Source organism: Lagopus muta, chromosome 2 (assembly GCF_023343835.1).
Source record: "Lagopus muta isolate bLagMut1 chromosome 2, bLagMut1 primary, whole genome shotgun sequence".
NCBI classification, from domain to species: domain Eukaryota; kingdom Metazoa; phylum Chordata; class Aves; order Galliformes; family Phasianidae; genus Lagopus; species Lagopus muta.
In genome coordinates this window covers 92193237-92207396 of record NC_064434.1, presented here as the reverse complement: position 1 = coordinate 92207396, position 14160 = coordinate 92193237, and positions in this window count along the sequence as shown.

The following is a 14160-nucleotide window of genomic DNA, read 5'->3' as shown; positions in this document are numbered from 1 at the left end:
AAAGCAAATGAACTGAAAATAACGTTTTGTTCCCAGATCTATTTCTGATTTTGCCATATGTTTGCTGCTAGAGACAACAGTTTGAAAGTCAGAGTCACAAAAGTAGCTGTGTTTTATTCTTTTATGCAGTTAGTTCAGAATATTCTGACCCTGTTTTTTTGTGTGCCTGGAGGTGTTCCTGCTCAGAGCTCCTGGTGTTCTGAGACCTGCCATCACCTCCTGGGCAGCCTGGGCATTTGTGCTGAAGCAGAAACATGCTCTGGGGTGTGACTGGAACAAGGTCTTTTAGCCCCCAGGGGCTAAAAGGAGCCTGGGCCACCAGTTGACCTTAATTATTATTCATGCCTTTATTTGGGGTGGCCAGCAGGCTGAGGGAGGTGATTGTCTCCCTGTCCTCTGCTCTTGTGGTGGCCATGAAGGTCATCAGAGGGCTGGGCCACCTCCCCTATGGAGCCAGGCTGAAGGAGCTTGGGTTGCTCAGCCTGGTGGAGAGGAGGCTCTGAGGAGACCTTATAGAAGCTTTCTAGTATACCTACAAGTGTCCTGGGGAGGGACTCTATCTGGTAGTATAGTGACAAGACAAGGAGTAACAGTATTAAACTAAAAAAGGGTGGATTTAGATTACATGTAAAGAAGAAACTCTTCATTACAAGGGTGGTAAGGCTCAGGAAGAGGCTGCCATGAGAAGCTGTAGCTGCCCCATCCCTGGAAGTGTTCAAGGCTGAGCTGGATGTGGCCCTGGGCAGCCAGAGCTATTGGGAGGATGTTGGAACTGGGTGATCTTTAAAGTTCCTTCCCTAACACAAATCGTTCTATGATTCTATGATTTTGATCTTGAAGAGAGTGAGACATAACACAGGTTCTGCTTTGAAAGCTGAATAAGGTTGAGAGCAAATTTGAAGCTGTGTCTCTCAGCTGGCTAATGAGGGCATCAGACTGGCAAGTTCTACCACAAGTGCCAAGGAGAAGTTGTGTTTCTCTGAGCTACTGCAAGTTCGTTCATTTTTTTGTTTCTAGGGTTAAGGTGGATGGATGTACTTGCATGGTCCTGCCTACACACAGGCCTATCAGCTGTTCTGTAACAAAACAGATAGTTCAGCAGCTCTTCTCTCCTAGAAGAATAAATTCATCCCCAGATACTGAACTAGTTTAATATATGTCCAAGAACAAACTGAAATGAATGGTGGGCAGGAGGGCTCAGTTCATTTTCCCCCCTCTTGAATTTTCTCGTCACATTGAAACCTCTCTCTGCAATCCAGTCCCCGGGTTCCCATTGCTGGTCACCAATTGGAATAAGGATTATGCAGGCAGCTGCAGTTCTGTTTTCTCTCTTTTTGTTTTCAGCTGTGAACTGCCGAGGGTCCTACATACACTCTGACTGAATTATGAATATCTGTATTTTATGAGGTGAACAAGAATAGCAGTAGTACTTAGGTACCCTGCAGCCTGACAATGTAATGCCCTTTCTTAGGATAGAGAATTGGAAGAGGAGCTGTTCCTCAGATCTGGTTTCTGTTAGAAATGAGCTGAAAAGAATCAGAGAAGTGAACAGTCCTGAATGCTGGGAAGCTGTGATTCTCCTTCAAACCTTCCACTACTAATTGGTATAACCCCTTTCTCTCAAATTTGCTTCTGGAAAGCTTTCCTGAGCCATATGCTTGAAAGATCTGAAGGTCAACTTTTGAGCGATCCACTCCTCTTCTGACATTATTTCCATAAGCCTGCTAACTGAGCGCTGAAAATCTGACCTCCTTGTGTGCTTAGGCAGATGCTACTGCTTCAGAGTTTGCTTTTGCTGACAAATCACAGGTTCTCTAGGTGGTAGCTGGCTGTTTCCAGATGCCTCCTTTGTTTCTGAAGGACCAAACTGTGGTCCAAACTTTGAACTTCGCTTCTTTTGAGTAAGCTTGGAATCCCAGTTCAGCTTCGTACTCGATTTTGTCTCCTTTGCCATGTATTTCTCCTGCTTTTGCTTGGAAATACTGATAGTACAGTCTTCTTCGGGGTATGGGCAGTTTTCTTTGGCTTTGGAGATGTAACAGATCATGCAGAGCTGAAAATCAATGGAGAAAAGAATGAATGGAATGTTTAGAATTCTGAAGATCTAGTTTAAGCTTTGTGTTAAGCTTTTGGTTTGAGGCTTTTGTCTTTTAGATTAGCTGTGTAATAGCGCAGATATATCTATCACTGAGGTCCCAGCTAGCTAATGAAGGCTAAGGCAGGTGATACAACATCCTTCAGACGCTTGCTACAATCTCAGCTTTAATGGCTTTGACAAATCCCCTCAAGCAGGATTGTCAAGCTGACTCTGTGATCAAATGTGCTCAAAAGCTTTAAAAACACCGCTATGAATGTCAAATGAGACTGATGAAGTTCGATCCCATTTGCATGAGGGGATAAATTGTTCTTGAGTGTAATTTACAGTCTGAACATTAAACAGTTGTAATCAAAGTCCAAGCGAACCTCTGTGGGGCATAAATATCAGCAGCTGCTCTTCATACACAGTAGATCCTTTTCAAAGCCTATACATGCATATTAATCATTTTCCTAACTGAAATTTCTTTAAAGGATGCCTCAACCTGCCACAGATTGGAGACTATATCTAAGCATTTTAACTTACTTAGGTAACTGATGTTTTGAAGCTTTTATTTTGCCTGGAAATGCTCTTTCCAATTTACTTAACTATTATGTGAGTAAATTTAGAAGTGACTCACTTGTAACCTCCAATCAGGATTGGTTAAAGGGCAGTAGATTTATCAAGCTTGTGATTTCCACCACATTAAGTAGAACTGAATCAACGCCTGTGGAAAGGCTAGTTCAATATTTATGTGTAGTTGGAGAGCACCCAGCCCCAAAGGAAACCTCAGGCCACTGTACAACCCCATGCATTGTGTGCAGGAGGATGTAGGTTATGTTGGACATCCTTTGTCTTGTGTTTCCTAGGTCTCACAGTGCTTTATACTTTCAAGGCTATCAAATGCATCTTACATGACAAGGTAGGGAATAATTTAGCCGTCTATTTATGAAATATTCTCAGTCTTCCAATTAAGACATCAGATTTTCTGGGTGTGCGTTCTTGTTTTCCTGCTAGCGTTTCCCCTGCATGGTGGAAAAACTCAGCATCAGTGATCCAGAAAAATCACCAAGAGCAAGGACAAGATATTCCTTATGTACAGAGGACCAAGTTCTGGTGACCTTTCCACCAGTGCAACCGTAGGCAGAAACTTACTGTGCATTACACTTAGCTGTTGTTTAATTGGCTGTTCTTCTGATGGAAGCAATTCTGGCAGTGCGATAAATCTCCTGGCCAATGGTGGATTGCTGTTTTCTTGTCAGTTTTATAACTAACTTTTCATTTAGTTCTACAGTTGAAGCAGGATTGCTTCAAGGTTGAAGGCACTAATGCCCTTAATAACAAGAGATTACCACTCAGGAAATTTTCTGGGGAAAAAATGGTCATATCTTCAAGTAAATGGAAATTGGCCCATTCCTATTTTCGATAAGTAAGTAATTATTATGTGCAGGAAACAGTACTAAAAAGAGAAATGCCTTTCAAGATTGATTCAGTTATTGTGATTTTATATGATGAGTGACTGAAACTTGTTTGGATTCTTCCCAGAGCAAATATACACGCTTTTGAAGTCCTCTGAAGAACATAAAAAGCAGCAGCAGTCATATAGAAGTACCAATTTAATCTTCAGTCCACCAGATGCTTCTGTGTTAGTGTGGAGAGTATATGGGCACTCCTAAACCATTCTTATGCCTATAATTAGCCATGTACATGTTGAACTTTTGGAGTCCTTGAACATGGCTGTGAAGCCAGTATAGGCAGATCCAAGCTGTTCTTTTAGTGCACTTGGCTAAGAAAAAAAGGCAAAGAAGGAAGCTTGGATTTCTTTGTACCTATCCCATTAGACATGTCCTTGGACTGAGAGCTCTATGGAAGGAGAATTCTTAGTATATATTATGGGAAATCTGGAAAACACATAGTAATAACTACATCATTTTATATGGATGGTGTGTAATTCAGTGTCTAAGAATGTGAACTGCAGGATAAATCAATCCAAAGAGACACTCTGTTCTTTGGTGTTAATTTCTCCATTTTCTGTCTCAATTGAATTTTCCTCAGCAGTCCCAGCAAGGGGTATTTTTACAAGTGCTTTGCTGAAAATCTCTGATCTTACTGGCTCATGAGAATTCAGAACTGCAGGCTTGGAAGCTGGTTCATTGCAGCTTATGTTTGAAGCAGTAAGCAGGAAGTCCAGGTGATTTCAAGACTCAGCTGTTGTTTTAAATTGAGCTAATGGTAACTTGTTCTAAATCACTCTGGCTTGCTTAGTGAGAAGGCATGACACATTACTGTCCCCTCTGAATTCCTGAATTTGCAGTAATAACTGTACCACACCAATCTGGGTTTAATGTAGTCTCCAGTTACCTCTTCCATGTTCATTTTAGGATTGTTTGCTCCCAGTGATCCCCTTCAGATTGCTAGTTGTATGAATCCTTGTTGCAGAGGGTTGTTGGGTTTGAGGAAAAAGTGGAAAAGCTGTGAATAAAAAGAAGCCTAGTTTCCTTTCTCCAGTAGATAACCTACAGAAGGTGGATATGTTTGCTGTGGTCTGATTTAGTGCAGATTCCATTGCTAAATGAATAAATTTAATACAGTCTAGTAGGCGTTTGTTAATAGTTTGTTTACAGAGGCACTTATAGAAACAATATGTTTCAGCAAGAGCAGATCAATCATGCTTTATCTGAAGAAGCCCCAGAGAGACCCTTTCCACCTGACCTACTAGGAGGTAGGTTAGAAAATATCAGTAACACCAGCTATTGGCTGCTGCAGTGTGCTTTTAGTGTCCTCTGTGTGCATTTGGGGGAAGCAGGGAGAGGTTGGTTTTTCCACCTCAGTTAAAGTACTCATCCTTTTACAAGTACAGCTTTGCCAAGAGAAAAATACTGAAAGCTTGCCAATCTAATAAATGTGAAGATTATGTAGATGAAAATCCCAAAGCCCTTAGGCTCTGACCACAGCGTTGGTTAGATGAATTGGCAGAGCCTGAAAACCTTTATCTCATCTCTCTGACCTGTGGTTATTCCCTTAAATGCCTTCTCCAGGCTCATTCTCCCAGCTTCCATTTTAGCATTTCTCTCTTGTGAAGCAAGGAAGCTCTAAGCTCATGTTCTCTTTCAATGTTACTTGGAAAAGGATCATCACTGAGATGTGATCTCAGTGTTCTTTCTGTGGATCAATGTGCTTGCTGGTATTGATGTTTACATGTTCCTCTGGTACGTGGCAGACAAAAGCAGCCTCAGAGATTGGAAGTGCTTTTGTGAGAATGCGCATCCATCTCCTATTGGTTTTGGATGCTTATCACAAGCTTAACTCACACTGGTGGTCACTGGCTGGTCACTGTCTGCAAGGAATCCTGCATTTATGATGTCCATCCTTACCAGTGGATGTGACAAAGTTTGTCCTTGAGGAAGCAACTTTATCAAGTGCTCCTTATGCTTGGGTGGAGCTGCCAAACTTTAGATGATCACCTTTTCTGACAGCAGCTGCTTTATAGGTCCCTGTGGATGTATGCTAGATTCTGGGATCCTGCCAAGCACTTCTCCTTTGTTGGGCCCAGGTGAAGGCACTGTGTGCTTAGCAGCATGAATTATGCTGCATTTTAGATGTGGAATCTCATACTCAGAGTTAACATGTCAGGATGAGCTCCTCAAAGCTCCTTGGGCTGATCACAAGTTCAAGCTTGGAACTACTGCCAGCATTAGAGGCAGAGTACATCCAAGTGATGTACTTTCAGAGATGCAATTTACACAAGTCAGATGGATAAGTCAAAGGTAGAAGTGAAGGACATAGAGTTTCTTCTAGAAGAGAATCTGAGCCTCTCAGGTACCATCTCCATGCTGTGCAGAACAGGTCCTGCCTTATACTGTGCTGTTCTCTATGTTAGATGACAGTCTGAGCTTATGACAGTCTAAGCCTGCAATTTTAAACGAGAGTTTTACTTTTGTAATTCAGGATCTGGACATTGTTTTGAGGTGCATACATTTTAAGCTACATTGCTTATGGTTGGTTTATGGTTTAACATCCTTTCTGATCCTCATGACTGCTGCAGGATGGAAAAATCATTTGACTTGTGGGATGCAATTTAATAAAAATAATTCTTTATGTTTGAATTTATAAACTGTGATCTGTACCAATAGAGAAAACTGTAGGTGATCCCATCAGCAAAATCTCCATCAAGTGCTCCCCTCTGGTTTTCATTTTCATCTCAGATGCAGGGAGAAGAAACTGAGACCTTTTCAGAGCTGTAATCTGCAGTTTTCCTATGAAACTATGAGATCTGAATTACACACCTCACTATGCAGGGAAGGACGTCATTTGGAACTGTCAGAGTTGGAATATATAAAACTGCACTTATGATAATTGTCCAAAGTTGATATCAAAAAGAAAATAAGGGAGATATCAGCCAAAATGTTCTACCTTACAGTGATTTGCTGACTTCCATACTTCTCATAGTGCCAAATAAGTCTTCTCCCTATGCAATCTCACCTGTCTTTCTCTGACACTCCAGTCAGGGCTATACAGCTGCTAATGTACGGTGTTGCTAAGGGAACCTTATCTCAGAATCGCCTCACGGATACATCCTTGTGCTAAAACAGGCTGTTTTATCAAAGCATCTGTAGACAAGAATTTCTACAGAAGGTGTTTTTTTCCATGAGCTTGGGGAGAGAGGGAGTACCACAGGTTGAGAGTAGACTAGGAGCTGTGTAGATTTTTTGGTAGAGGTTATAGGTGGGATGAAATCATCGGAGCTGAGAATGTGGAGCACAGGGATCTTGTTAGCAATATATGAGACAGGCTGTGTCAGAAGATCCCAAATATATGTTAAGAGAAACTGGAAAATTTGTTTCAATCCCTGTCAAGCTTTGTGCAACTGCATGTGTAACGCTACTGTAAGTTCTGGTATCTATTGAACTCACATGCAAATTATCTGCATGGAAACAATAAATTAAATATTCTTGGACAGCTCAAATGTATGGAGTCACTCAGGCATGTGCAAGGCCATACCAGGTCACTTCTCACCCCTGTAAACCTGCCAGCCTTGTACAGCAAAGCTGAAAGGAGAAAAAAGGGGCTGGGTTATGGAGGGTACAGGGACATTTCTGCTGATACAACTCCTGCAATTCTTGTCTGTTGCTGCATCAGACAGCTGGAACAAAGTGTGATGGTGAATTTGTGATACAGAAACCGGTAGGGAGCTAACACTTTATCCAGTCTTTCTATGACACAACTTGTAAGACATCTTGAGTTAGTGAGGTTTCCAGCTAGTGACTGATTCACGAGTGCTCATGTGGAACATAACCCAAGGAGGCATGCAGCCTCCCAGTAAGTGCTCCTGTTGCATCCCTGTGCACTTGGCTTGTGTTCAGTGGCAAGTCTGACATCCCAAATGCAGGCAGTTGTGTCATATCCTCTTAGCACTCAGAGAGATTTAAATCTTGCATTTAAGGTTGCAATGCATGTATGCATATTAATTTTTTAAGTTTTGATCAGCTACAACTTCCTGGACTTAGAAGTTGCAAAGTTCTCTTGGTTTGCATTTTCAAGCTTGGTGATATCTTTCCGCTAAAAGCGAAACAATACTTACTGACATAAGGTCTGTTGTGGGATGCTAGGTAGACAGGATCTTTCAACCTGAAATCCTGCTACAGCCTGTCCGCTCTTGTACTCTGGTGTCAGATGTCTCACACTGTTCTTACAAGCACTCTTTCCATTCATTACACGTAATAAAATGCGTAGCATGAGGTTTTCACTTGCTCTTAGGCGTGCTGTGCTGTGCAGTACTCAGCCATTAAACTAGTAACGCCTGAGTCAGGCGTCTTGCACAATGGGAGAAGATACTTTGTATGTGCCTCGTTATAGCACAGAAGAAAACTTGAAGTAGAAAAGAAGCGAACACCCAGCAGTTTGGTGCTGCAGGGACTGAAGCTAATGTGTCAGGCTGTATTTGTCCAGCTGAGCACGGGCAACAAATACAGTTCTCACCTGCACAGTTGTGTATTTTTCCCATCTGTTTGGCTGTTTAGCAGTGCTAAGTATGATACTAGTGTTGCCACACAACCGGCTCTTCCTTGAGCTGCTGGATCAAAACAGAACTTGCCTGCTGTGAAGCTCAGGCAGAAGAGAGGGCTAAGTGGGTTGCATGTGGGGGGCAAGAAGAAAAGTTGCATGTATCTCTTATAGGCAGATTAATTCAGTTTGAGGTGGCAATGCCAGGATCGCTTCCAGCTCTTTGCTCTCACGTCTATCTCTCTAATCATGCTATCAGCGCTGGCAGAAGAACTCAAAAGCCAGCACAGCGCTGCACAGCTCTCAGTTCCAGTGGAAATGGAATGGAGTGACAGGAGTGGGAAATGGGAGAGTCCTTCCTGGCTACCACTGGTGGTTATGTTGCCTTAAAGTAGTCAAGGAGTGTAGTTTATAACTTCAGTCACTCATTGATTGTAGTAGCAGCCATGCAATCAAAACCTGTGGGTTTTGTGTATTTGTTGGCTTTTCCCCAGCTCTAGCACAGTTAGATGTCTTTCAATGAAAACGTCTTTGGTTTTCACTCAGTTGTTTTGGAGAAATATACAATGTGCTTTATGTCTAGTGTACCTCAAGTTATTGGTAAGCACTCAAACATTTCCTTTGTTTCTATTTGGGGATCATCTTACATATTAAGTCTGACTTTTCACTCCAGAGTAGAAAAAGTACAAATGTGAATGGCGTGACTCAGAGATGGATATTCCTGCTCTTAGTACCAGCGTACCCTTGTTGGTGTGATGGCTGACAAAGGGTAGTTAGGACTGTGTATTGATGTGGATCTTTTTCCAGTTGCTCACTCTCCAAATTGTTCTCTACTCTGCTCTGCTGTTTTGAAGTGAGAAGCATGATCTTGTTCTCTCCAACAGGAGATGTCTGTCCCTCCTGGTGCAAATTGTCTTCCTAAAGTTGGAAAATCATCAGGCTTTTGGAGCTGCTCCTTTAGGCTGACGATGGTGCAGATGGAAAGCAAACAAAGGCAGAACGGGGTCAGTAATGAGAAAAAAGAAGGCAGCCCCAGTACATGCTATTTTTTCAACATCTTCTGGATGGAGAACAATATAGGAAAACCAAGGCTAGCTGCTTTCTGCAGAGGGGTTATAACTGCAAGTCTTTGAGAAGTGTAGAGAGAATTAGTGTTGCTTGGATAAAAGGCACTATGCACACATAGTGTTTGCCTCTGAGAAACTGATCTTATTTCTTGATGGTTATCAACTGTTTATCTTCTGTTCCTTTGCTATCTTGCCTTTTACAGGGGGTGAGGAGGCATTAGCAAGGGGTTCTGTTTGTTTCCCTTGATGGCTGATTCCTATGCTGTTGGCTAAGAAATCACTATGCTTATTCTAAAGGAGGCTGTGCAGATTTGTTTTTGGAAGAAATCTGTGGACAAATTGACTGAGCCCAGGGCATTTCCAGACTGTGTATCCTTAATTGTATTAAACACTTCAGATGGATTGTCTCACAGTTCAACCATCTGGTCTGGAAATATAGGCAAGCTTAACTTTATGGAGAAATTTGGAATTGCTCGCACTGAAGTTTTGTTGGATGGTCCCTGGGCTGCTCTTTGATGGGGAAAGGCTAGTACAGTGTCACTGCTGATTCTGTGCTGATTGGGAGAAACATAAGGTTTCGGGGGCTCATTAGTTTTGATTAATCAGGCTAAAAAAACATCTTTCTTGCCTCCCTTGTCCTTGCAAAAAGACTAGTTACTCCCTCCAGTCCAAATCTAAACCATGAACAGTTGGCATTGTTATTTTAGTTGCATTGTTATTATAAGTCTACAAACCCACTCTGCTTTTAAAACAAATCTGTGCTGCCTTTCAGATAGTTCAGATTCGATTAGCATAGTGCTTACAAGCTTGCAGTGTCTGTGTGAGGAAGGGACATGTGGTTATATCGCAGTAGCAATGGGAGGGTGTACAGAGAAATAAAGTCACGTTGGAGAAGGTGACTTGCCTCTTCAGTACTGGCTTCATGCATTCTGGTTCCTGTGCTCACTCTCTTTCTCTGAAATGGAAAAATTCTGTAATGGAGTTCTAAGAGAATTTTGTGGGAGATATTGTGTGCCATGAGGCTGCCCTTGTTCCCAGGCCAGGTGAACACACGGTACGTGTGGGCTCAAGAAAACTCCTCTTTTCAGTGGAGAAATGATTAAGGCCCTCTCCTAATGTGTTCTGTGTCCCTGTGCTGGCCAGCTCAAAGGATGCCAGGATAACGGCTTTCCACACTGTAAAAGCTCAGCATAGCTTTTCATTCTCTTTTGTATTGATCTGTACTCGGTGCCAGCAAGGGGAGGCAGGGTAATTGGTAATGAAAGGAAAGAGAAGCAGTCAGAGAATGCTTTCAATTATATGCTGAAGCCTTTGCAGACTCAGTTTTCAAGACTTCTGCCAATAAAGCAAGTATTCCTATTTAAAATTGTTTGGAGACTAGAGATCTATTTGTGTACATGAATCTGGCAATTCACTTATTTATTATAATTTATTGATTAATAAGAACACAGTGTTTTTCAGAAATGCTGTGGACTGCAGAAGGTTCAACAAGCCTGATTCTCCAGAGTCACTTTTAAATTTACAAGAGAACCCTAAAACTGATTTGGTTTGCAATTAAATCCTGAACAATCCATGTCCTTTAAAAGCTAGGTTTTATCAGGTGACATATCTGGAGGCCAGTCCTCCCAGTTCTAAGGTTTGAAGTCAGCAAATGAGAAGTGAAATCTGCTGAGCTGGAACTTAACTTCACTGTCACATATAGTAATAGTGCCAGGAGAGGGTGCCATGGGATGACACTTGGAGATTTGTTTAGTTCCGTAAGCTGAGAGTGGCTTGGCCTGTGGCTAAGGCTTTGCTGTGTGGTTCCATACAGCAGTACCAGTAGCAGAGGGAGGAAGCCATGGGCACCATGCTGAGCTGCCCACTTTGCTCACCTTCCTGTGGTGGGTGAGCTGGATAGCAAAGAGTTTTTTCAGAGCTTTTCAGAAGAGGCACCAAATGGTGGTGTTCATATGAGCTGTTTCCTTCAAAAGCTTGGCATTTTGGTCAAGGGGTCCAGCTGCCAGTAATTCTGTAGAGGCATTTTGACAGAAAATGCAGCATTTTGATTATTTTTAAAAAAAAAAGAAAAAAAGAAAAACAAATAAACAAAAAAACCCAACCATCTGATTACAAAGAAAAGAAAAAAGAAAGTGTTTTTTTGTCCTGGAAGAACGAAGCATTCAGCCCAGCCCTTATGATTGCCTCACTATTCGAGTGAACCATTTCTGACTGAGTTGAGGCCTGTTCACTGAAGCTGTATAGTTTGTGCAATAAAAGGAATTTCCCATTACAGGGACACGTAACAATGTTTCCTGCTTAATATTTTTGCGGTGTGGTGTGGGTCTCTGACTAAAACATCCTGCCTGAACATGAAGGATCAGCAGTGAACCAGTTGAGCGGTACATTGAACCCCTATCAACTAGACGTAATGTAGGTTTAGTTGTCTGATGCTTGTCACAGACATAACGGAGTGGAAACTAATTGGTTACGGCCCCACACTTGAGGGTATATCGTAAAAGCACCTCAGTGTTGCTTTAGGTTTCCTGGTGGATCACAAGAGCAGCCTGCAGGAGGAGTTGCTTCTGAGAAAAGATGAGTTGGTGCCACAGACACAACATCTAGTTTTAATAGCCTTGTTGCTTCAGTGAGGAACGTGTTGGCCATATCCATCAGCAACCTCTTCTTCCTGTTTAGATGGAGAGGTGGAGATGAACGTAGTCCTGCCTTCTCTTTGCCCCATGTGATTAGCATAGGCTGCCTTCCCCGTGGCCCCCAAGTCTTTTCCCTTCCCTAAGGTCCAACTTCTTTTCCAAGGTGGATGTAGTGTGAACACTATAGCAAAGGTTATACAATATTTGAAAGTGTTTTCCAGCAACTACTGTGCTTGTCTCCATTTTCTTTTTGCAACTTCTGTACAAATATAATAAGCAGATAGGTATGCTGCTGAACTGGAAGTATGGAATCTTCTCATTTTCTACTTGAGAGAGCTTAGACTCTCAAATAAGTTTAATTTTTTCCATGTTTTTGTTCCGAATTTTGTATTTTACTCTCTTATCTCATGAGGATACTGCTGTTATAATGCATTGTCTGAAATGAGAGAGAGGAATTGGCTTGCTGACCTAAATAACAGGGGTCTAATTGCTTATTTCCACAGAAATATGCATGCAGGAGTCTGGAAAAGGATTAATTGAGCACTTTTTTTCTCTCGGTTCTCCATCTATTAACAGTGGGAATATATCCCTTCCAACTGAAATGAATTTTCTCCCAGAGATCTCATGCAGATCCTATAGTACTCTGAACATGTCTGTGCCTGTTGTAAGGGCGATGTGAGTTTTGGACTGACTACTGGGTTCCTTGCTGTTCTGTTCAGGTCCTGCCAAAGGCAGTGGTCGAACCTTACAAGGACGTGTATTTAGGTCAGGTAGTGGAATGAGCCAGCCCTGTCTCCTCTGTGCTATCCTCAGATCCATGTTTTCTGTGAACTCATGGAAGTGCAGGGGAAGCCATTGTGGTTCCTTGGGTGTAACTTCCTGACAGTCAGGTGCATGATTTACTCGGAGGAGGAATGAATGGCAAGACTTTCAAGAAAAGGTGTGCTGTGGACTTTAAGAATTCTAAGGATATTCCTTAGCACCAGCAGTTGGCCTGGCTTGTCTCCCTTTGCCTTTTACTCCCATGCAATTTAGGAGTTGAAAGCTATGCTGTGTAGCTGGCTGCATTTTAATGAGGCTCAGAATCAAATCCTGTGCTAGACAGTGTTAAAGAAGGGCAAAAGAAGAGCTGCAGATAAATCTTTTACTCCCCAGAGCCTATCCTGCGGGGTTAATAAGCCTGGAAAAGGAGTTTTTCCTTCTTTGTTTTGCTTTAAATGTGTTCTCCCAGTGCCCAGCGTTTTAAAATGGATGGATGGTAATGGACTACTGATCTGATCTGGTTTGAAAACTATTCATCTGTGATGCAAATGAGATATGAAAATAATGTGTTGGTGTTGATTTCTTTTCTTTTTTTTTTTTCTTTTCAAGTCCTTAAAACGTGGAGCATACAGTCATCTGAGTGCCAACAGGGAGAGAAGGAAGTGATGTGAGATGTTCTCATGGAATGTGTTTCTATCATCTGTGCTTCTCGTTAGTTTGCTCTCTAAGGTACTTGCTCATTAAGGGAACCTATTAAAGCAACAGCTGAAGAAAAGAGATGTTAAGATGCACTCTGTCAGAAAGCAGGGGAGAGATTTTTGTCTCTAGATCTCAGTGCAGTGGTAACTTAGATGAACGCAGCATGTGACAGCTTTGTTTTCAGCCACTGCATTCCTCCTCCTTTCTCATTATATAGAAAAAAGTAAATTTGGGGGAACATAGCCTTGCATAAAAGAAAGATTCCTGAGCCTGGTGGCTGTTATATTCAGATTGCGTCAGATCTTGCTTGCTGTATGGGGTTAGATGGAGTCATAGCTGTAGGGGAAAGCCATGAGGCTGCTGTTCAGGTACATGAACAGTGTCAGGGAGCAGCAGGGGGAGGTTGTTCCCCCCAAAAAGAACTGGGTAGAGAAACATGCTGGGACGTGTAGGGTCCGTACCAGCAAGGGTGCAGTTCCTCAATACCAGAGCAATGCCAGTTTTGTCCAAGAGCCCAGAGCCCTGTTGGACAAAGATAGAGGCAGCCTGGCATGGAAATATTTATTAAATTAGAATACCTAGAGACTGATTTCCTTACCCTCTCAACTCTTCTCTCCGTATTGCGATTCATGGAGATCAGACATCTCTTGTCATACCACAGAACAAATACGGGCAGGTAGTAGTAGCAAGGCTACAGGAAACTTTTATATCCTTCCACAGCTCCTGGAAATAGAGCTGTATTTGGCTACTGAGTACTTGGTTTATAATAGAAATGCAATATCTCATGCCAACTCCATGTTGAGACTGTGTTTAAAATAACTAAAGGCCCGGAAATACACAACTCAGGTTCCATTTGAGCTCTGACTCACAGTCCTGTTGAACATTCCTGGGTTTAGCGTTTTCCCTTCCTGTTTAAGTGTAT